The sequence below is a fragment of the Anomaloglossus baeobatrachus genome, unplaced genomic scaffold (assembly GCF_048569485.1).
Source record: "Anomaloglossus baeobatrachus isolate aAnoBae1 unplaced genomic scaffold, aAnoBae1.hap1 Scaffold_5074, whole genome shotgun sequence".
Classification (NCBI taxonomy): domain Eukaryota; kingdom Metazoa; phylum Chordata; class Amphibia; order Anura; family Aromobatidae; genus Anomaloglossus; species Anomaloglossus baeobatrachus.
Window position 1 is genome coordinate 1 of NW_027444432.1, and position 23054 is coordinate 23054.

Consider the following 23054-nt stretch of genomic DNA (forward strand, 5'->3'; position numbering starts at 1 on the left):
GAGAGGGAGACAAACCCACGCCTACACAAGACATTTTGTCACCCAAGCCAACCCTTGAAAAGGCTGCTTTGCAGAGCCAAAACAAGAAGAATGGTGCGTTTTGCAGCCGCCGCCCACTGCAATGAATCTGAATAACTCCTCCTTTAGGGCGCAAGCAACTCCCCTCCCCCTTGCAGTCTTTCCAATTCACGATACAAAAAGACGGACAGGACAGGTTGCCTGACTTTCCGTCACTGCCACCCTTTGCCATCCTTACCCGTAGAAAGCCCTTTCATCATCCCCAAACCCTAATCTTTTCCCTTTCCTTCCCAGCCCCCAAACCCTGCCCTCTGTACCTTTCTCACCACCCGCTTCCCTTCTCCTGTCATCCCCCTACCACCCGGGAAAAAAAGAGATTGCCCCCTCCTTCCACTAGCCCACCCTCCCACCCAAAGAACAACTTCTTCTGCGCAGCTTGTTTTCTAGGCAGCAGCGCTATTGTGATGTCATCGGGGGGCATTGTGACAAGCCGCCAGTGTTCCGTCTCTTCATGTTGTGCACAGTTCAAACGGAAAATACATCAACAGGCAGACTACAGAAAAGCTTACTATCAAAGGTTAGAGGGGGGCTTTCTCAGAGGGCTTTTTACAGTTTTTCTATTCCCAATTAGCCGTTTAAGTGTACTTATTGAAAGTAGTAATTCTTTCATAGGCCGCCCTTTCTTAGTATTTGACGTTCCTTATATTGCGGTATGAGGCTTCGCAGTAGGTTGCAAACATTCATCACCCATGACTGTCCCCAATTGAGCTCAGAAGCTCAATGTCTATCATGACCTCTCTTTTAGAATGTCCAAGAGCAAGCAAACTATTCCTCCAGGAGAGGGCGCCAACAGACTACTAAAGAGATCATCATTACTCAAAGAAAACCCCAAAAACCAATGCATGATAGGAATAAACAGGTAACTTTCTTTGGAGTGGAAGCGGAGAGATCGCACCAGATGCCAATTCTAGATGTTATCACACCTGTGGTCACTGCAGCAGCAGGTGAATCCACTTTGTCCAAAAGGGATCTATTCCATTCAATTGCAAATGATCTAGATAAGACAGAGAACTGCAGCACGGGGACATAGCCGAGTTGGTCAGGTTGAGTGGTGATGAGTTTGCTATTTGGATGAATAAAGAAAGTCAAAAGTGTGAAAGATAAAAAACAAAAGGAGGAAGTGTGAAAAGTGAATGGGCCAAATTGAGGTGCATATGAAGACGTATGCTTTCTTCCAATTCATTAAATCGGGCTAATATGAATCAGGTGAATTGAGTTCTGCTTTTGGAAACTGGGTTAAGAAGGGGTGCACCGTTCCTGGAGGTACTGCAATACCAGGTCAATGCGTGGAGTGGACAGAGCAAGCTCTTTTTCCATCTCCCTGTTCTAAAAATCCATTTAATATATGGTCCCCAGATAGGGGACGTATCAGATATTAAACTGATAAGAACAGATACTACACTTGATCTTAGCCAAAAGGCCGAGAAGCGATAACCAGAATTGGTTTGGGCCTCGAGTGGCACCCTGGCCTATGCCGGACACATCTTAGGGAGAGAGAGCGAGAGGGAGACAAACCCACGCCTACACAAGACATTTTGTCACCCAAGCCAACCCTTGAAAAGGCTGCTTTGCAGAGCCAAAACAAGAAGAATGGTGCGTTTTGCAGCCGCCGCCCACTGCAATGAATCTGAATAACTCCTCCTTTAGGGCGCAAGCAACTCCCCTCCCCCTTGCAGTCTTTCCAATTCACGATACAAAAAGACGGACAGGACAGGTTGCCTGACTTTCCGTCACTGCCACCCTTTGCCATCCTTACCCGTAGAAAGCCCTTTCATCATCCCCAAACCCTAATCTTTTCCCTTTCCTTCCCAGCCCCCAAACCCTGCCCTCTGTACCTTTCTCACCACCCGCTTCCCTTCTCCTGTCATCCCCCTACCACCCGGGAAAAAAAGAGATTGCCCCCTCCTTCCACTAGCCCACCCTCCCACCCAAAGAACAACTTCTTCTGCGCAGCTTGTTTTCTAGGCAGCAGCGCTATTGTGATGTCATCGGGGGGCATTGTGACAAGCCGCCAGTGTTCCGTCTCTTCATGTTGTGCACAGTTCAAACGGAAAATACATCAACAGGCAGACTACAGAAAAGCTTACTATCAAAGGTTAGAGGGGGGCTTTCTCAGAGGGCTTTTTACAGTTTTTCTATTCCCAATTAGCCGTTTAAGTGTACTTATTGAAAGTAGTAATTCTTTCATAGGCCGCCCTTTCTTAGTATTTGACGTTCCTTATATTGCGGTATGAGGCTTCGCAGTAGGTTGCAAACATTCATCACCCATGACTGTCCCCAATTGAGCTCAGAAGCTCAATGTCTATCATGACCTCTCTTTTAGAATGTCCAAGAGCAAGCAAACTATTCCTCCAGGAGAGGGCGCCAACAGACTACTAAAGAGATCATCATTACTCAAAGAAAACCCCAAAAACCAATGCATGATAGGAATAAACAGGTAACTTTCTTTGGAGTGGAAGCGGAGAGATCGCACCAGATGCCAATTCTAGATGTTATCACACCTGTGGTCACTGCAGCAGCAGGTGAATCCACTTTGTCCAAAAGGGATCTATTCCATTCAATTGCAAATGATCTAGATAAGACAGAGAACTGCAGCACGGGGACATAGCCGAGTTGGTCAGGTTGAGTGGTGATGAGTTTGCTATTTGGATGAATAAAGAAAGTCAAAAGTGTGAAAGATAAAAAACAAAAGGAGGAAGTGTGAAAAGTGAATGGGCCAAATTGAGGTGCATATGAAGACGTATGCTTTCTTCCAATTCATTAAATCGGGCTAATATGAATCAGGTGAATTGAGTTCTGCTTTTGGAAACTGGGTTAAGAAGGGGTGCACCGTTCCTGGAGGTACTGCAATACCAGGTCAATGCGTGGAGTGGACAGAGCAAGCTCTTTTTCCATCTCCCTGTTCTAAAAATCCATTTAATATATGGTCCCCAGATAGGGGACGTATCAGATATTAAACTGATAAGAACAGATACTACACTTGATCTTAGCCAAAAGGCCGAGAAGCGATAACCAGAATTGGTTTGGGCCTCGAGTGGCACCCTGGCCTATGCCGGACACATCTTAGGGAGAGAGAGCGAGAGGGAGACAAACCCACGCCTACACAAGACATTTTGTCACCCAAGCCAACCCTTGAAAAGGCTGCTTTGCAGAGCCAAAACAAGAAGAATGGTGCGTTTTGCAGCCGCCGCCCACTGCAATGAATCTGAATAACTCCTCCTTTAGGGCGCAAGCAACTCCCCTCCCCCTTGCAGTCTTTCCAATTCACGATACAAAAAGACGGACAGGACAGGTTGCCTGACTTTCCGTCACTGCCACCCTTTGCCATCCTTACCCGTAGAAAGCCCTTTCATCATCCCCAAACCCTAATCTTTTCCCTTTCCTTCCCAGCCCCCAAACCCTGCCCTCTGTACCTTTCTCACCACCCGCTTCCCTTCTCCTGTCATCCCCCTACCACCCGGGAAAAAAAGAGATTGCCCCCTCCTTCCACTAGCCCACCCTCCCACCCAAAGAACAACTTCTTCTGCGCAGCTTGTTTTCTAGGCAGCAGCGCTATTGTGATGTCATCGGGGGGCATTGTGACAAGCCGCCAGTGTTCCGTCTCTTCATGTTGTGCACAGTTCAAACGGAAAATACATCAACAGGCAGACTACAGAAAAGCTTACTATCAAAGGTTAGAGGGGGGCTTTCTCAGAGGGCTTTTTACAGTTTTTCTATTCCCAATTAGCCGTTTAAGTGTACTTATTGAAAGTAGTAATTCTTTCATAGGCCGCCCTTTCTTAGTATTTGACGTTCCTTATATTGCGGTATGAGGCTTCGCAGTAGGTTGCAAACATTCATCACCCATGACTGTCCCCAATTGAGCTCAGAAGCTCAATGTCTATCATGACCTCTCTTTTAGAATGTCCAAGAGCAAGCAAACTATTCCTCCAGGAGAGGGCGCCAACAGACTACTAAAGAGATCATCATTACTCAAAGAAAACCCCAAAAACCAATGCATGATAGGAATAAACAGGTAACTTTCTTTGGAGTGGAAGCGGAGAGATCGCACCAGATGCCAATTCTAGATGTTATCACACCTGTGGTCACTGCAGCAGCAGGTGAATCCACTTTGTCCAAAAGGGATCTATTCCATTCAATTGCAAATGATCTAGATAAGACAGAGAACTGCAGCACGGGGACATAGCCGAGTTGGTCAGGTTGAGTGGTGATGAGTTTGCTATTTGGATGAATAAAGAAAGTCAAAAGTGTGAAAGATAAAAAACAAAAGGAGGAAGTGTGAAAAGTGAATGGGCCAAATTGAGGTGCATATGAAGACGTATGCTTTCTTCCAATTCATTAAATCGGGCTAATATGAATCAGGTGAATTGAGTTCTGCTTTTGGAAACTGGGTTAAGAAGGGGTGCACCGTTCCTGGAGGTACTGCAATACCAGGTCAATGCGTGGAGTGGACAGAGCAAGCTCTTTTTCCATCTCCCTGTTCTAAAAATCCATTTAATATATGGTCCCCAGATAGGGGACGTATCAGATATTAAACTGATAAGAACAGATACTACACTTGATCTTAGCCAAAAGGCCGAGAAGCGATAACCAGAATTGGTTTGGGCCTCGAGTGGCACCCTGGCCTATGCCGGACACATCTTAGGGAGAGAGAGCGAGAGGGAGACAAACCCACGCCTACACAAGACATTTTGTCACCCAAGCCAACCCTTGAAAAGGCTGCTTTGCAGAGCCAAAACAAGAAGAATGGTGCGTTTTGCAGCCGCCGCCCACTGCAATGAATCTGAATAACTCCTCCTTTAGGGCGCAAGCAACTCCCCTCCCCCTTGCAGTCTTTCCAATTCACGATACAAAAAGACGGACAGGACAGGTTGCCTGACTTTCCGTCACTGCCACCCTTTGCCATCCTTACCCGTAGAAAGCCCTTTCATCATCCCCAAACCCTAATCTTTTCCCTTTCCTTCCCAGCCCCCAAACCCTGCCCTCTGTACCTTTCTCACCACCCGCTTCCCTTCTCCTGTCATCCCCCTACCACCCGGGAAAAAAAGAGATTGCCCCCTCCTTCCACTAGCCCACCCTCCCACCCAAAGAACAACTTCTTCTGCGCAGCTTGTTTTCTAGGCAGCAGCGCTATTGTGATGTCATCGGGGGGCATTGTGACAAGCCGCCAGTGTTCCGTCTCTTCATGTTGTGCACAGTTCAAACGGAAAATACATCAACAGGCAGACTACAGAAAAGCTTACTATCAAAGGTTAGAGGGGGGCTTTCTCAGAGGGCTTTTTACAGTTTTTCTATTCCCAATTAGCCGTTTAAGTGTACTTATTGAAAGTAGTAATTCTTTCATAGGCCGCCCTTTCTTAGTATTTGACGTTCCTTATATTGCGGTATGAGGCTTCGCAGTAGGTTGCAAACATTCATCACCCATGACTGTCCCCAATTGAGCTCAGAAGCTCAATGTCTATCATGACCTCTCTTTTAGAATGTCCAAGAGCAAGCAAACTATTCCTCCAGGAGAGGGCGCCAACAGACTACTAAAGAGATCATCATTACTCAAAGAAAACCCCAAAAACCAATGCATGATAGGAATAAACAGGTAACTTTCTTTGGAGTGGAAGCGGAGAGATCGCACCAGATGCCAATTCTAGATGTTATCACACCTGTGGTCACTGCAGCAGCAGGTGAATCCACTTTGTCCAAAAGGGATCTATTCCATTCAATTGCAAATGATCTAGATAAGACAGAGAACTGCAGCACGGGGACATAGCCGAGTTGGTCAGGTTGAGTGGTGATGAGTTTGCTATTTGGATGAATAAAGAAAGTCAAAAGTGTGAAAGATAAAAAACAAAAGGAGGAAGTGTGAAAAGTGAATGGGCCAAATTGAGGTGCATATGAAGACGTATGCTTTCTTCCAATTCATTAAATCGGGCTAATATGAATCAGGTGAATTGAGTTCTGCTTTTGGAAACTGGGTTAAGAAGGGGTGCACCGTTCCTGGAGGTACTGCAATACCAGGTCAATGCGTGGAGTGGACAGAGCAAGCTCTTTTTCCATCTCCCTGTTCTAAAAATCCATTTAATATATGGTCCCCAGATAGGGGACGTATCAGATATTAAACTGATAAGAACAGATACTACACTTGATCTTAGCCAAAAGGCCGAGAAGCGATAACCAGAATTGGTTTGGGCCTCGAGTGGCACCCTGGCCTATGCCGGACACATCTTAGGGAGAGAGAGCGAGAGGGAGACAAACCCACGCCTACACAAGACATTTTGTCACCCAAGCCAACCCTTGAAAAGGCTGCTTTGCAGAGCCAAAACAAGAAGAATGGTGCGTTTTGCAGCCGCCGCCCACTGCAATGAATCTGAATAACTCCTCCTTTAGGGCGCAAGCAACTCCCCTCCCCCTTGCAGTCTTTCCAATTCACGATACAAAAAGACGGACAGGACAGGTTGCCTGACTTTCCGTCACTGCCACCCTTTGCCATCCTTACCCGTAGAAAGCCCTTTCATCATCCCCAAACCCTAATCTTTTCCCTTTCCTTCCCAGCCCCCAAACCCTGCCCTCTGTACCTTTCTCACCACCCGCTTCCCTTCTCCTGTCATCCCCCTACCACCCGGGAAAAAAAGAGATTGCCCCCTCCTTCCACTAGCCCACCCTCCCACCCAAAGAACAACTTCTTCTGCGCAGCTTGTTTTCTAGGCAGCAGCGCTATTGTGATGTCATCGGGGGGCATTGTGACAAGCCGCCAGTGTTCCGTCTCTTCATGTTGTGCACAGTTCAAACGGAAAATACATCAACAGGCAGACTACAGAAAAGCTTACTATCAAAGGTTAGAGGGGGGCTTTCTCAGAGGGCTTTTTACAGTTTTTCTATTCCCAATTAGCCGTTTAAGTGTACTTATTGAAAGTAGTAATTCTTTCATAGGCCGCCCTTTCTTAGTATTTGACGTTCCTTATATTGCGGTATGAGGCTTCGCAGTAGGTTGCAAACATTCATCACCCATGACTGTCCCCAATTGAGCTCAGAAGCTCAATGTCTATCATGACCTCTCTTTTAGAATGTCCAAGAGCAAGCAAACTATTCCTCCAGGAGAGGGCGCCAACAGACTACTAAAGAGATCATCATTACTCAAAGAAAACCCCAAAAACCAATGCATGATAGGAATAAACAGGTAACTTTCTTTGGAGTGGAAGCGGAGAGATCGCACCAGATGCCAATTCTAGATGTTATCACACCTGTGGTCACTGCAGCAGCAGGTGAATCCACTTTGTCCAAAAGGGATCTATTCCATTCAATTGCAAATGATCTAGATAAGACAGAGAACTGCAGCACGGGGACATAGCCGAGTTGGTCAGGTTGAGTGGTGATGAGTTTGCTATTTGGATGAATAAAGAAAGTCAAAAGTGTGAAAGATAAAAAACAAAAGGAGGAAGTGTGAAAAGTGAATGGGCCAAATTGAGGTGCATATGAAGACGTATGCTTTCTTCCAATTCATTAAATCGGGCTAATATGAATCAGGTGAATTGAGTTCTGCTTTTGGAAACTGGGTTAAGAAGGGGTGCACCGTTCCTGGAGGTACTGCAATACCAGGTCAATGCGTGGAGTGGACAGAGCAAGCTCTTTTTCCATCTCCCTGTTCTAAAAATCCATTTAATATATGGTCCCCAGATAGGGGACGTATCAGATATTAAACTGATAAGAACAGATACTACACTTGATCTTAGCCAAAAGGCCGAGAAGCGATAACCAGAATTGGTTTGGGCCTCGAGTGGCACCCTGGCCTATGCCGGACACATCTTAGGGAGAGAGAGCGAGAGGGAGACAAACCCACGCCTACACAAGACATTTTGTCACCCAAGCCAACCCTTGAAAAGGCTGCTTTGCAGAGCCAAAACAAGAAGAATGGTGCGTTTTGCAGCCGCCGCCCACTGCAATGAATCTGAATAACTCCTCCTTTAGGGCGCAAGCAACTCCCCTCCCCCTTGCAGTCTTTCCAATTCACGATACAAAAAGACGGACAGGACAGGTTGCCTGACTTTCCGTCACTGCCACCCTTTGCCATCCTTACCCGTAGAAAGCCCTTTCATCATCCCCAAACCCTAATCTTTTCCCTTTCCTTCCCAGCCCCCAAACCCTGCCCTCTGTACCTTTCTCACCACCCGCTTCCCTTCTCCTGTCATCCCCCTACCACCCGGGAAAAAAAGAGATTGCCCCCTCCTTCCACTAGCCCACCCTCCCACCCAAAGAACAACTTCTTCTGCGCAGCTTGTTTTCTAGGCAGCAGCGCTATTGTGATGTCATCGGGGGGCATTGTGACAAGCCGCCAGTGTTCCGTCTCTTCATGTTGTGCACAGTTCAAACGGAAAATACATCAACAGGCAGACTACAGAAAAGCTTACTATCAAAGGTTAGAGGGGGGCTTTCTCAGAGGGCTTTTTACAGTTTTTCTATTCCCAATTAGCCGTTTAAGTGTACTTATTGAAAGTAGTAATTCTTTCATAGGCCGCCCTTTCTTAGTATTTGACGTTCCTTATATTGCGGTATGAGGCTTCGCAGTAGGTTGCAAACATTCATCACCCATGACTGTCCCCAATTGAGCTCAGAAGCTCAATGTCTATCATGACCTCTCTTTTAGAATGTCCAAGAGCAAGCAAACTATTCCTCCAGGAGAGGGCGCCAACAGACTACTAAAGAGATCATCATTACTCAAAGAAAACCCCAAAAACCAATGCATGATAGGAATAAACAGGTAACTTTCTTTGGAGTGGAAGCGGAGAGATCGCACCAGATGCCAATTCTAGATGTTATCACACCTGTGGTCACTGCAGCAGCAGGTGAATCCACTTTGTCCAAAAGGGATCTATTCCATTCAATTGCAAATGATCTAGATAAGACAGAGAACTGCAGCACGGGGACATAGCCGAGTTGGTCAGGTTGAGTGGTGATGAGTTTGCTATTTGGATGAATAAAGAAAGTCAAAAGTGTGAAAGATAAAAAACAAAAGGAGGAAGTGTGAAAAGTGAATGGGCCAAATTGAGGTGCATATGAAGACGTATGCTTTCTTCCAATTCATTAAATCGGGCTAATATGAATCAGGTGAATTGAGTTCTGCTTTTGGAAACTGGGTTAAGAAGGGGTGCACCGTTCCTGGAGGTACTGCAATACCAGGTCAATGCGTGGAGTGGACAGAGCAAGCTCTTTTTCCATCTCCCTGTTCTAAAAATCCATTTAATATATGGTCCCCAGATAGGGGACGTATCAGATATTAAACTGATAAGAACAGATACTACACTTGATCTTAGCCAAAAGGCCGAGAAGCGATAACCAGAATTGGTTTGGGCCTCGAGTGGCACCCTGGCCTATGCCGGACACATCTTAGGGAGAGAGAGCGAGAGGGAGACAAACCCACGCCTACACAAGACATTTTGTCACCCAAGCCAACCCTTGAAAAGGCTGCTTTGCAGAGCCAAAACAAGAAGAATGGTGCGTTTTGCAGCCGCCGCCCACTGCAATGAATCTGAATAACTCCTCCTTTAGGGCGCAAGCAACTCCCCTCCCCCTTGCAGTCTTTCCAATTCACGATACAAAAAGACGGACAGGACAGGTTGCCTGACTTTCCGTCACTGCCACCCTTTGCCATCCTTACCCGTAGAAAGCCCTTTCATCATCCCCAAACCCTAATCTTTTCCCTTTCCTTCCCAGCCCCCAAACCCTGCCCTCTGTACCTTTCTCACCACCCGCTTCCCTTCTCCTGTCATCCCCCTACCACCCGGGAAAAAAAGAGATTGCCCCCTCCTTCCACTAGCCCACCCTCCCACCCAAAGAACAACTTCTTCTGCGCAGCTTGTTTTCTAGGCAGCAGCGCTATTGTGATGTCATCGGGGGGCATTGTGACAAGCCGCCAGTGTTCCGTCTCTTCATGTTGTGCACAGTTCAAACGGAAAATACATCAACAGGCAGACTACAGAAAAGCTTACTATCAAAGGTTAGAGGGGGGCTTTCTCAGAGGGCTTTTTACAGTTTTTCTATTCCCAATTAGCCGTTTAAGTGTACTTATTGAAAGTAGTAATTCTTTCATAGGCCGCCCTTTCTTAGTATTTGACGTTCCTTATATTGCGGTATGAGGCTTCGCAGTAGGTTGCAAACATTCATCACCCATGACTGTCCCCAATTGAGCTCAGAAGCTCAATGTCTATCATGACCTCTCTTTTAGAATGTCCAAGAGCAAGCAAACTATTCCTCCAGGAGAGGGCGCCAACAGACTACTAAAGAGATCATCATTACTCAAAGAAAACCCCAAAAACCAATGCATGATAGGAATAAACAGGTAACTTTCTTTGGAGTGGAAGCGGAGAGATCGCACCAGATGCCAATTCTAGATGTTATCACACCTGTGGTCACTGCAGCAGCAGGTGAATCCACTTTGTCCAAAAGGGATCTATTCCATTCAATTGCAAATGATCTAGATAAGACAGAGAACTGCAGCACGGGGACATAGCCGAGTTGGTCAGGTTGAGTGGTGATGAGTTTGCTATTTGGATGAATAAAGAAAGTCAAAAGTGTGAAAGATAAAAAACAAAAGGAGGAAGTGTGAAAAGTGAATGGGCCAAATTGAGGTGCATATGAAGACGTATGCTTTCTTCCAATTCATTAAATCGGGCTAATATGAATCAGGTGAATTGAGTTCTGCTTTTGGAAACTGGGTTAAGAAGGGGTGCACCGTTCCTGGAGGTACTGCAATACCAGGTCAATGCGTGGAGTGGACAGAGCAAGCTCTTTTTCCATCTCCCTGTTCTAAAAATCCATTTAATATATGGTCCCCAGATAGGGGACGTATCAGATATTAAACTGATAAGAACAGATACTACACTTGATCTTAGCCAAAAGGCCGAGAAGCGATAACCAGAATTGGTTTGGGCCTCGAGTGGCACCCTGGCCTATGCCGGACACATCTTAGGGAGAGAGAGCGAGAGGGAGACAAACCCACGCCTACACAAGACATTTTGTCACCCAAGCCAACCCTTGAAAAGGCTGCTTTGCAGAGCCAAAACAAGAAGAATGGTGCGTTTTGCAGCCGCCGCCCACTGCAATGAATCTGAATAACTCCTCCTTTAGGGCGCAAGCAACTCCCCTCCCCCTTGCAGTCTTTCCAATTCACGATACAAAAAGACGGACAGGACAGGTTGCCTGACTTTCCGTCACTGCCACCCTTTGCCATCCTTACCCGTAGAAAGCCCTTTCATCATCCCCAAACCCTAATCTTTTCCCTTTCCTTCCCAGCCCCCAAACCCTGCCCTCTGTACCTTTCTCACCACCCGCTTCCCTTCTCCTGTCATCCCCCTACCACCCGGGAAAAAAAGAGATTGCCCCCTCCTTCCACTAGCCCACCCTCCCACCCAAAGAACAACTTCTTCTGCGCAGCTTGTTTTCTAGGCAGCAGCGCTATTGTGATGTCATCGGGGGGCATTGTGACAAGCCGCCAGTGTTCCGTCTCTTCATGTTGTGCACAGTTCAAACGGAAAATACATCAACAGGCAGACTACAGAAAAGCTTACTATCAAAGGTTAGAGGGGGGCTTTCTCAGAGGGCTTTTTACAGTTTTTCTATTCCCAATTAGCCGTTTAAGTGTACTTATTGAAAGTAGTAATTCTTTCATAGGCCGCCCTTTCTTAGTATTTGACGTTCCTTATATTGCGGTATGAGGCTTCGCAGTAGGTTGCAAACATTCATCACACCATGACTGTCCCCAATTGAGCTCAGAAGCTCAATGTCTATCATGACCTCTCTTTTAGAATGTCCAAGAGCAAGCAAACTATTCCTCCAGGAGAGGGCGCCAACAGACTACTAAAGAGATCATCATTACTCAAAGAAAACCCCAAAAACCAATGCATGATAGGAATAAACAGGTAACTTTCTTTGGAGTGGAAGCGGAGAGATCGCACCAGATGCCAATTCTAGATGTTATCACACCTGTGGTCACTGCAGCAGCAGGTGAATCCACTTTGTCCAAAAGGGATCTATTCCATTCAATTGCAAATGATCTAGATAAGACAGAGAACTGCAGCACGGGGACATAGCCGAGTTGGTCAGGTTGAGTGGTGATGAGTTTGCTATTTGGATGAATAAAGAAAGTCAAAAGTGTGAAAGATAAAAAACAAAAGGAGGAAGTGTGAAAAGTGAATGGGCCAAATTGAGGTGCATATGAAGACGTATGCTTTCTTCCAATTCATTAAATCGGGCTAATATGAATCAGGTGAATTGAGTTCTGCTTTTGGAAACTGGGTTAAGAAGGGGTGCACCGTTCCTGGAGGTACTGCAATACCAGGTCAATGCGTGGAGTGGACAGAGCAAGCTCTTTTTCCATCTCCCTGTTCTAAAAATCCATTTAATATATGGTCCCCAGATAGGGGACGTATCAGATATTAAACTGATAAGAACAGATACTACACTTGATCTTAGCCAAAAGGCCGAGAAGCGATAACCAGAATTGGTTTGGGCCTCGAGTGGCACCCTGGCCTATGCCGGACACATCTTAGGGAGAGAGAGCGAGAGGGAGACAAACCCACGCCTACACAAGACATTTTGTCACCCAAGCCAACCCTTGAAAAGGCTGCTTTGCAGAGCCAAAACAAGAAGAATGGTGCGTTTTGCAGCCGCCGCCCACTGCAATGAATCTGAATAACTCCTCCTTTAGGGCGCAAGCAACTCCCCTCCCCCTTGCAGTCTTTCCAATTCACGATACAAAAAGACGGACAGGACAGGTTGCCTGACTTTCCGTCACTGCCACCCTTTGCCATCCTTACCCGTAGAAAGCCCTTTCATCATCCCCAAACCCTAATCTTTTCCCTTTCCTTCCCAGCCCCCAAACCCTGCCCTCTGTACCTTTCTCACCACCCGCTTCCCTTCTCCTGTCATCCCCCTACCACCCGGGAAAAAAAGAGATTGCCCCCTCCTTCCACTAGCCCACCCTCCCACCCAAAGAACAACTTCTTCTGCGCAGCTTGTTTTCTAGGCAGCAGCGCTATTGTGATGTCATCGGGGGGCATTGTGACAAGCCGCCAGTGTTCCGTCTCTTCATGTTGTGCACAGTTCAAACGGAAAATACATCAACAGGCAGACTACAGAAAAGCTTACTATCAAAGGTTAGAGGGGGGCTTTCTCAGAGGGCTTTTTACAGTTTTTCTATTCCCAATTAGCCGTTTAAGTGTACTTATTGAAAGTAGTAATTCTTTCATAGGCCGCCCTTTCTTAGTATTTGACGTTCCTTATATTGCGGTATGAGGCTTCGCAGTAGGTTGCAAACATTCATCACCCATGACTGTCCCCAATTGAGCTCAGAAGCTCAATGTCTATCATGACCTCTCTTTTAGAATGTCCAAGAGCAAGCAAACTATTCCTCCAGGAGAGGGCGCCAACAGACTACTAAAGAGATCATCATTACTCAAAGAAAACCCCAAAAACCAATGCATGATAGGAATAAACAGGTAACTTTCTTTGGAGTGGAAGCGGAGAGATCGCACCAGATGCCAATTCTAGATGTTATCACACCTGTGGTCACTGCAGCAGCAGGTGAATCCACTTTGTCCAAAAGGGATCTATTCCATTCAATTGCAAATGATCTAGATAAGACAGAGAACTGCAGCACGGGGACATAGCCGAGTTGGTCAGGTTGAGTGGTGATGAGTTTGCTATTTGGATGAATAAAGAAAGTCAAAAGTGTGAAAGATAAAAAACAAAAGGAGGAAGTGTGAAAAGTGAATGGGCCAAATTGAGGTGCATATGAAGACGTATGCTTTCTTCCAATTCATTAAATCGGGCTAATATGAATCAGGTGAATTGAGTTCTGCTTTTGGAAACTGGGTTAAGAAGGGGTGCACCGTTCCTGGAGGTACTGCAATACCAGGTCAATGCGTGGAGTGGACAGAGCAAGCTCTTTTTCCATCTCCCTGTTCTAAAAATCCATTTAATATATGGTCCCCAGATAGGGGACGTATCAGATATTAAACTGATAAGAACAGATACTACACTTGATCTTAGCCAAAAGGCCGAGAAGCGATAACCAGAATTGGTTTGGGCCTCGAGTGGCACCCTGGCCTATGCCGGACACATCTTAGGGAGAGAGAGCGAGAGGGAGACAAACCCACGCCTACACAAGACATTTTGTCACCCAAGCCAACCCTTGAAAAGGCTGCTTTGCAGAGCCAAAACAAGAAGAATGGTGCGTTTTGCAGCCGCCGCCCACTGCAATGAATCTGAATAACTCCTCCTTTAGGGCGCAAGCAACTCCCCTCCCCCTTGCAGTCTTTCCAATTCACGATACAAAAAGACGGACAGGACAGGTTGCCTGACTTTCCGTCACTGCCACCCTTTGCCATCCTTACCCGTAGAAAGCCCTTTCATCATCCCCAAACCCTAATCTTTTCCCTTTCCTTCCCAGCCCCCAAACCCTGCCCTCTGTACCTTTCTCACCACCCGCTTCCCTTCTCCTGTCATCCCCCTACCACCCGGGAAAAAAAGAGATTGCCCCCTCCTTCCACTAGCCCACCCTCCCACCCAAAGAACAACTTCTTCTGCGCAGCTTGTTTTCTAGGCAGCAGCGCTATTGTGATGTCATCGGGGGGCATTGTGACAAGCCGCCAGTGTTCCGTCTCTTCATGTTGTGCACAGTTCAAACGGAAAATACATCAACAGGCAGACTACAGAAAAGCTTACTATCAAAGGTTAGAGGGGGGCTTTCTCAGAGGGCTTTTTACAGTTTTTCTATTCCCAATTAGCCGTTTAAGTGTACTTATTGAAAGTAGTAATTCTTTCATAGGCCGCCCTTTCTTAGTATTTGACGTTCCTTATATTGCGGTATGAGGCTTCGCAGTAGGTTGCAAACATTCATCACCCATGACTGTCCCCAATTGAGCTCAGAAGCTCAATGTCTATCATGACCTCTCTTTTAGAATGTCCAAGAGCAAGCAAACTATTCCTCCAGGAGAGGGCGCCAACAGACTACTAAAGAGATCATCATTACTCAAAGAAAACCCCAAAAACCAATGCATGATAGGAATAAACAGGTAACTTTCTTTGGAGTGGAAGCGGAGAGATCGCACCAGATGCCAATTCTAGATGTTATCACACCTGTGGTCACTGCAGCAGCAGGTGAATCCACTTTGTCCAAAAGGGATCTATTCCATTCAATTGCAAATGATCTAGATAAGACAGAGAACTGCAGCACGGGGACATAGCCGAGTTGGTCAGGTTGAGTGGTGATGAGTTTGCTATTTGGATGAATAAAGAAAGTCAAAAGTGTGAAAGATAAAAAACAAAAGGAGGAAGTGTGAAAAGTGAATGGGCCAAATTGAGGTGCATATGAAGACGTATGCTTTCTTCCAATTCATTAAATCGGGCTAATATGAATCAGGTGAATTGAGTTCTGCTTTTGGAAACTGGGTTAAGAAGGGGTGCACCGTTCCTGGAGGTACTGCAATACCAGGTCAATGCGTGGAGTGGACAGAGCAAGCTCTTTTTCCATCTCCCTGTTCTAAAAATCCATTTAATATATGGTCCCCAGATAGGGGACGTATCAGATATTAAACTGATAAGAACAGATACTACACTTGATCTTAGCCAAAAGGCCGAGAAGCGATAACCAGAATTGGTTTGGGCCTCGAGTGGCACCCTGGCCTATGCCGGACACATCTTAGGGAGAGAGAGCGAGAGGGAGACAAACCCACGCCTACACAAGACATTTTGTCACCCAAGCCAACCCTTGAAAAGGCTGCTTTGCAGAGCCAAAACAAGAAGAATGGTGCGTTTTGCAGCCGCCGCCCACTGCAATGAATCTGAATAACTCCTCCTTTAGGGCGCAAGCAACTCCCCTCCCCCTTGCAGTCTTTCCAATTCACGATACAAAAAGACGGACAGGACAGGTTGCCTGACTTTCCGTCACTGCCACCCTTTGCCATCCTTACCCGTAGAAAGCCCTTTCATCATCCCCAAACCCTAATCTTTTCCCTTTCCTTCCCAGCCCCCAAACCCTGCCCTCTGTACCTTTCTCACCACCCGCTTCCCTTCTCCTGTCATCCCCCTACCACCCGGGAAAAAAAGAGATTGCCCCCTCCTTCCACTAGCCCACCCTCCCACCCAAAGAACAACTTCTTCTGCGCAGCTTGTTTTCTAGGCAGCAGCGCTATTGTGATGTCATCGGGGGGCATTGTGACAAGCCGCCAGTGTTCCGTCTCTTCATGTTGTGCACAGTTCAAACGGAAAATACATCAACAGGCAGACTACAGAAAAGCTTACTATCAAAGGTTAGAGGGGGGCTTTCTCAGAGGGCTTTTTACAGTTTTTCTATTCCCAATTAGCCGTTTAAGTGTACTTATTGAAAGTAGTAATTCTTTCATAGGCCGCCCTTTCTTAGTATTTGACGTTCCTTATATTGCGGTATGAGGCTTCGCAGTAGGTTGCAAACATTCATCACCCATGACTGTCCCCAATTGAGCTCAGAAGCTCAATGTCTATCATGACCTCTCTTTTAGAATGTCCAAGAGCAAGCAAACTATTCCTCCAGGAGAGGGCGCCAACAGACTACTAAAGAGATCATCATTACTCAAAGAAAACCCCAAAAACCAATGCATGATAGGAATAAACAGGTAACTTTCTTTGGAGTGGAAGCGGAGAGATCGCACCAGATGCCAATTCTAGATGTTATCACACCTGTGGTCACTGCAGCAGCAGGTGAATCCACTTTGTCCAAAAGGGATCTATTCCATTCAATTGCAAATGATCTAGATAAGACAGAGAACTGCAGCACGGGGACATAGCCGAGTTGGTCAGGTTGAGTGGTGATGAGTTTGCTATTTGGATGAATAAAGAAAGTCAAAAGTGTGAAAGATAAAAAACAAAAGGAGGAAGTGTGAAAAGTGAATGGGCCAAATTGAGGTGCATATGAAGACGTATGCTTTCTTCCAATTCATTAAATCGGGCTAATATGAATCAGGTGAATTGAGTTCTGCTTTTGGAAACTGGGTTAAGAAGGGGTGCACCGTTCCTGGAGGTACTGCAATACCAGGTCAATGCGTGGAGTGGACAGAGCAAGCTCTTTTTCCATCTCCCTGTTCTAAAAATCCATTTAATATATGGTCCCCAGATAGGGGACGTATCAGATATTAAACTGATAAGAACAGATACTACACTTGATCTTAGCCAAAAGGCCGAGAAGCGATAACCAGAATTGGTTTGGGCCTCGAGTGGCACCCTGGCCTATGCCGGACACATCTTAGGGAGAGAGAGCGAGAGGGAGACAAACCCACGCCTACACAAGACATTTTGTCACCCAAGCCAACCCTTGAAAAGGCTGCTTTGCAGAGCCAAAACAAGAAGAATGGTGCGTTTTGCAGCCGCCGCCCACTGCAATGAATCTGAATAACTCCTCCTTTAGGGCGCAAGCAACTCCCCTCCCCCTTGCAGTCTTTCCAATTCACGATACAAAAAGACGGACAGGACAGGTTGCCTGACTTTCCGTCACTGCCACCCTTTGCCATCCTTACCCGTAGAAAGCCCTTTCATCATCCCCAAACCCTAATCTTTTCCCTTTCCTTCCCAGCCCCCAAACCCTGCCCTCTGTACCTTTCTCACCACCCGCTTCCCTTCTCCTGTCATCCCCCTACCACCCGGGAAAAAAAGAGATTGCCCCCTCCTTCCACTAGCCCACCCTCCCACCCAAAGAACAACTTCTTCTGCGCAGCTTGTTTTCTAGGCAGCAGCGCTATTGTGATGTCATCGGGGGGCATTGTGACAAGCCGCCAGTGTTCCGTCTCTTCATGTTGTGCACAGTTCAAACGGAAAATACATCAACAGGCAGACTACAGAAAAGCTTACTATCAAAGGTTAGAGGGGGGCTTTCTCAGAGGGCTTTTTACAGTTTTTCTATTCCCAATTAGCCGTTTAAGTGTACTTATTGAAAGTAGTAATTCTTTCATAGGCCGCCCTTTCTTAGTATTTGACGTTCCTTATATTGCGGTATGAGGCTTCGCAGTAGGTTGCAAACATTCATCACCCATGACTGTCCCCAATTGAGCTCAGAAGCTCAATGTCTATCATGACCTCTCTTTTAGAATGTCCAAGAGCAAGCAAACTATTCCTCCAGGAGAGGGCGCCAACAGACTACTAAAGAGATCATCATTACTCAAAGAAAACCCCAAAAACCAATGCATGATAGGAATAAACAGGTAACTTTCTTTGGAGTGGAAGCGGAGAGATCGCACCAGATGCCAATTCTAGATGTTATCACACCTGTGGTCACTGCAGCAGCAGGTGAATCCACTTTGTCCAAAAGGGATCTATTCCATTCAATTGCAAATGATCTAGATAAGACAGAGAACTGCAGCACGGGGACATAGCCGAGTTGGTCAGGTTGAGTGGTGATGAGTTTGCTATTTGGATGAATAAAGAAAGTCAAAAGTGTGAAAGATAAAAAACAAAAGGAGGAAGTGTGAAAAGTGAATGGGCCAAATTGAGGTGCATATGAAGACGTATGCTTTCTTCCAATTCATTAAATCGGGCTAATATGAATCAGGTGAATTGAGTTCTGCTTTTGGAAACTGGGTTAAGAAGGGGTGCACCGTTCCTGGAGGTACTGCAATACCAGGTCAATGCGTGGAGTGGACAGAGCAAGCTCTTTTTCCATCTCCCTGTTCTAAAAATCCATTTAATATATGGTCCCCAGATAGGGGACGTATCAGATATTAAACTGATAAGAACAGATACTACACTTGATCTTAGCCAAAAGGCCGAGAAGCGATAACCAGAATTGGTTTGGGCCTCGAGTGGCACCCTGGCCTATGCCGGACACATCTTAGGGAGAGAGAGCGAGAGGGAGACAAACCCACGCCTACACAAGACATTTTGTCACCCAAGCCAACCCTTGAAAAGGCTGCTTTGCAGAGCCAAAACAAGAAGAATGGTGCGTTTTGCAGCCGCCGCCCACTGCAATGAATCTGAATAACTCCTCCTTTAGGGCGCAAGCAACTCCCCTCCCCCTTGCAGTCTTTCCAATTCACGATACAAAAAGACGGACAGGACAGGTTGCCTGACTTTCCGTCACTGCCACCCTTTGCCATCCTTACCCGTAGAAAGCCCTTTCATCATCCCCAAACCCTAATCTTTTCCCTTTCCTTCCCAGCCCCCAAACCCTGCCCTCTGTACCTTTCTCACCACCCGCTTCCCTTCTCCTGTCATCCCCCTACCACCCGGGAAAAAAAGAGATTGCCCCCTCCTTCCACTAGCCCACCCTCCCACCCAAAGAACAACTTCTTCTGCGCAGCTTGTTTTCTAGGCAGCAGCGCTATTGTGATGTCATCGGGGGGCATTGTGACAAGCCGCCAGTGTTCCGTCTCTTCATGTTGTGCACAGTTCAAACGGAAAATACATCAACAGGCAGACTACAGAAAAGCTTACTATCAAAGGTTAGAGGGGGGCTTTCTCAGAGGGCTTTTTACAGTTTTTCTATTCCCAATTAGCCGTTTAAGTGTACTTATTGAAAGTAGTAATTCTTTCATAGGCCGCCCTTTCTTAGTATTTGACGTTCCTTATATTGCGGTATGAGGCTTCGCAGTAGGTTGCAAACATTCATCACCCATGACTGTCCCCAATTGAGCTCAGAAGCTCAATGTCTATCATGACCTCTCTTTTAGAATGTCCAAGAGCAAGCAAACTATTCCTCCAGGAGAGGGCGCCAACAGACTACTAAAGAGATCATCATTACTCAAAGAAAACCCCAAAAACCAATGCATGATAGGAATAAACAGGTAACTTTCTTTGGAGTGGAAGCGGAGAGATCGCACCAGATGCCAATTCTAGATGTTATCACACCTGTGGTCACTGCAGCAGCAGGTGAATCCACTTTGTCCAAAAGGGATCTATTCCATTCAATTGCAAATGATCTAGATAAGACAGAGAACTGCAGCACGGGGACATAGCCGAGTTGGTCAGGTTGAGTGGTGATGAGTTTGCTATTTGGATGAATAAAGAAAGTCAAAAGTGTGAAAGATAAAAAACAAAAGGAGGAAGTGTGAAAAGTGAATGGGCCAAATTGAGGTGCATATGAAGACGTATGCTTTCTTCCAATTCATTAAATCGGGCTAATATGAATCAGGTGAATTGAGTTCTGCTTTTGGAAACTGGGTTAAGAAGGGGTGCACCGTTCCTGGAGGTACTGCAATACCAGGTCAATGCGTGGAGTGGACAGAGCAAGCTCTTTTTCCATCTCCCTGTTCTAAAAATCCATTTAATATATGGTCCCCAGATAGGGGACGTATCAGATATTAAACTGATAAGAACAGATACTACACTTGATCTTAGCCAAAAGGCCGAGAAGCGATAACCAGAATTGGTTTGGGCCTCGAGTGGCACCCTGGCCTATGCCGGACACATCTTAGGGAGAGAGAGCGAGAGGGAGACAAACCCACGCCTACACAAGACATTTTGTCACCCAAGCCAACCCTTGAAAAGGCTGCTTTGCAGAGCCAAAACAAGAAGAATGGTGCGTTTTGCAGCCGCCGCCCACTGCAATGAATCTGAATAACTCCTCCTTTAGGGCGCAAGCAACTCCCCTCCCCCTTGCAGTCTTTCCAATTCACGATACAAAAAGACGGACAGGACAGGTTGCCTGACTTTCCGTCACTGCCACCCTTTGCCATCCTTACCCGTAGAAAGCCCTTTCATCATCCCCAAACCCTAATCTTTTCCCTTTCCTTCCCAGCCCCCAAACCCTGCCCTCTGTACCTTTCTCACCACCCGCTTCCCTTCTCCTGTCATCCCCCTACCACCCGGGAAAAAAAGAGATTGCCCCCTCCTTCCACTAGCCCACCCTCCCACCCAAAGAACAACTTCTTCTGCGCAGCTTGTTTTCTAGGCAGCAGCGCTATTGTGATGTCATCGGGGGGCATTGTGACAAGCCGCCAGTGTTCCGTCTCTTCATGTTGTGCACAGTTCAAACGGAAAATACATCAACAGGCAGACTACAGAAAAGCTTACTATCAAAGGTTAGAGGGGGGCTTTCTCAGAGGGCTTTTTACAGTTTTTCTATTCCCAATTAGCCGTTTAAGTGTACTTATTGAAAGTAGTAATTCTTTCATAGGCCGCCCTTTCTTAGTATTTGACGTTCCTTATATTGCGGTATGAGGCTTCGCAGTAGGTTGCAAACATTCATCACCCATGACTGTCCCCAATTGAGCTCAGAAGCTCAATGTCTATCATGACCTCTCTTTTAGAATGTCCAAGAGCAAGCAAACTATTCCTCCAGGAGAGGGCGCCAACAGACTACTAAAGAGATCATCATTACTCAAAGAAAACCCCAAAAACCAATGCATGATAGGAATAAACAGGTAACTTTCTTTGGAGTGGAAGCGGAGAGATCGCACCAGATGCCAATTCTAGATGTTATCACACCTGTGGTCACTGCAGCAGCAGGTGAATCCACTTTGTCCAAAAGGGATCTATTCCATTCAATTGCAAATGATCTAGATAAGACAGAGAACTGCAGCACGGGGACATAGCCGAGTTGGTCAGGTTGAGTGGTGATGAGTTTGCTATTTGGATGAATAAAGAAAGTCAAAAGTGTGAAAGATAAAAAACAAAAGGAGGAAGTGTGAAAAGTGAATGGGCCAAATTGAGGTGCATATGAAGACGTATGCTTTCTTCCAATTCATTAAATCGGGCTAATATGAATCAGGTGAATTGAGTTCTGCTTTTGGAAACTGGGTTAAGAAGGGGTGCACCGTTCCTGGAGGTACTGCAATACCAGGTCAATGCGTGGAGTGGACAGAGCAAGCTCTTTTTCCATCTCCCTGTTCTAAAAATCCATTTAATATATGGTCCCCAGATAGGGGACGTATCAGATATTAAACTGATAAGAACAGATACTACACTTGATCTTAGCCAAAAGGCCGAGAAGCGATAACCAGAATTGGTTTGGGCCTCGAGTGGCACCCTGGCCTATGCCGGACACATCTTAGGGAGAGAGAGCGAGAGGGAGACAAACCCACGCCTACACAAGACATTTTGTCACCCAAGCCAACCCTTGAAAAGGCTGCTTTGCAGAGCCAAAACAAGAAGAATGGTGCGTTTTGCAGCCGCCGCCCACTGCAATGAATCTGAATAACTCCTCCTTTAGGGCGCAAGCAACTCCCCTCCCCCTTGCAGTCTTTCCAATTCACGATACAAAAAGACGGACAGGACAGGTTGCCTGACTTTCCGTCACTGCCACCCTTTGCCATCCTTACCCGTAGAAAGCCCTTTCATCATCCCCAAACCCTAATCTTTTCCCTTTCCTTCCCAGCCCCCAAACCCTGCCCTCTGTACCTTTCTCACCACCCGCTTCCCTTCTCCTGTCATCCCCCTACCACCCGGGAAAAAAAGAGATTGCCCCCTCCTTCCACTAGCCCACCCTCCCACCCAAAGAACAACTTCTTCTGCGCAGCTTGTTTTCTAGGCAGCAGCGCTATTGTGATGTCATCGGGGGGCATTGTGACAAGCCGCCAGTGTTCCGTCTCTTCATGTTGTGCACAGTTCAAACGGAAAATACATCAACAGGCAGACTACAGAAAAGCTTACTATCAAAGGTTAGAGGGGGGCTTTCTCAGAGGGCTTTTTACAGTTTTTCTATTCCCAATTAGCCGTTTAAGTGTACTTATTGAAAGTAGTAATTCTTTCATAGGCCGCCCTTTCTTAGTATTTGACGTTCCTTATATTGCGGTATGAGGCTTCGCAGTAGGTTGCAAACATTCATCACCCATGACTGTCCCCAATTGAGCTCAGAAGCTCAATGTCTATCATGACCTCTCTTTTAGAATGTCCAAGAGCAAGCAAACTATTCCTCCAGGAGAGGGCGCCAACAGACTACTAAAGAGATCATCATTACTCAAAGAAAACCCCAAAAACCAATGCATGATAGGAATAAACAGGTAACTTTCTTTGGAGTGGAAGCG

General features: G+C 46.4%; 14 non-coding genes across 14 annotated transcripts; all 14 read right to left on the minus strand.

The window, feature by feature from the left end:
* Positions 1–1319: 1319 nt before the first annotated feature.
* Positions 1320–1510, minus strand: LOC142282328 (U2 spliceosomal RNA). Its single transcript, XR_012744251.1, has one exon. It is a non-coding gene; the product is annotated as a U2 spliceosomal RNA (small nuclear RNA).
* A 1387-nt stretch (positions 1511–2897) lies between these two features.
* On the minus strand, positions 2898–3088 carry LOC142282339 (U2 spliceosomal RNA). The gene has a single exon (XR_012744262.1). It is a non-coding gene; the product is annotated as a U2 spliceosomal RNA (small nuclear RNA).
* Positions 3089–4475: 1387 nt separating this feature from the next.
* Positions 4476–4666, minus strand: LOC142282340 (U2 spliceosomal RNA). Its single transcript, XR_012744263.1, has one exon. It is a non-coding gene; the product is annotated as a U2 spliceosomal RNA (small nuclear RNA).
* Positions 4667–6053: 1387 nt separating this feature from the next.
* LOC142282341 (U2 spliceosomal RNA) lies at positions 6054–6244 on the minus strand. Its single transcript, XR_012744264.1, has one exon. It is a non-coding gene; the product is annotated as a U2 spliceosomal RNA (small nuclear RNA).
* A 1387-nt stretch (positions 6245–7631) lies between these two features.
* Positions 7632–7822, minus strand: LOC142282342 (U2 spliceosomal RNA). Its single transcript, XR_012744265.1, has one exon. It is a non-coding gene; the product is annotated as a U2 spliceosomal RNA (small nuclear RNA).
* A 1387-nt stretch (positions 7823–9209) lies between these two features.
* On the minus strand, positions 9210–9400 carry LOC142282329 (U2 spliceosomal RNA). Its single transcript, XR_012744252.1, has one exon. It is a non-coding gene; the product is annotated as a U2 spliceosomal RNA (small nuclear RNA).
* A 1387-nt stretch (positions 9401–10787) lies between these two features.
* LOC142282330 (U2 spliceosomal RNA) lies at positions 10788–10978 on the minus strand. Its single transcript, XR_012744253.1, has one exon. It is a non-coding gene; the product is annotated as a U2 spliceosomal RNA (small nuclear RNA).
* Positions 10979–12366: 1388 nt separating this feature from the next.
* Positions 12367–12557, minus strand: LOC142282331 (U2 spliceosomal RNA). The gene has a single exon (XR_012744254.1). It is a non-coding gene; the product is annotated as a U2 spliceosomal RNA (small nuclear RNA).
* Positions 12558–13944: 1387 nt separating this feature from the next.
* Positions 13945–14135, minus strand: LOC142282332 (U2 spliceosomal RNA). The gene has a single exon (XR_012744255.1). It is a non-coding gene; the product is annotated as a U2 spliceosomal RNA (small nuclear RNA).
* A 1387-nt stretch (positions 14136–15522) lies between these two features.
* On the minus strand, positions 15523–15713 carry LOC142282333 (U2 spliceosomal RNA). Its single transcript, XR_012744256.1, has one exon. It is a non-coding gene; the product is annotated as a U2 spliceosomal RNA (small nuclear RNA).
* Positions 15714–17100: 1387 nt separating this feature from the next.
* On the minus strand, positions 17101–17291 carry LOC142282335 (U2 spliceosomal RNA). The gene has a single exon (XR_012744257.1). It is a non-coding gene; the product is annotated as a U2 spliceosomal RNA (small nuclear RNA).
* A 1387-nt stretch (positions 17292–18678) lies between these two features.
* LOC142282336 (U2 spliceosomal RNA) lies at positions 18679–18869 on the minus strand. The gene has a single exon (XR_012744258.1). It is a non-coding gene; the product is annotated as a U2 spliceosomal RNA (small nuclear RNA).
* Positions 18870–20256: 1387 nt separating this feature from the next.
* Positions 20257–20447, minus strand: LOC142282337 (U2 spliceosomal RNA). Its single transcript, XR_012744259.1, has one exon. It is a non-coding gene; the product is annotated as a U2 spliceosomal RNA (small nuclear RNA).
* Positions 20448–21834: 1387 nt separating this feature from the next.
* Positions 21835–22025, minus strand: LOC142282338 (U2 spliceosomal RNA). The gene has a single exon (XR_012744260.1). It is a non-coding gene; the product is annotated as a U2 spliceosomal RNA (small nuclear RNA).
* Between the last annotated feature and the right edge of the window lie 1029 nt (positions 22026–23054).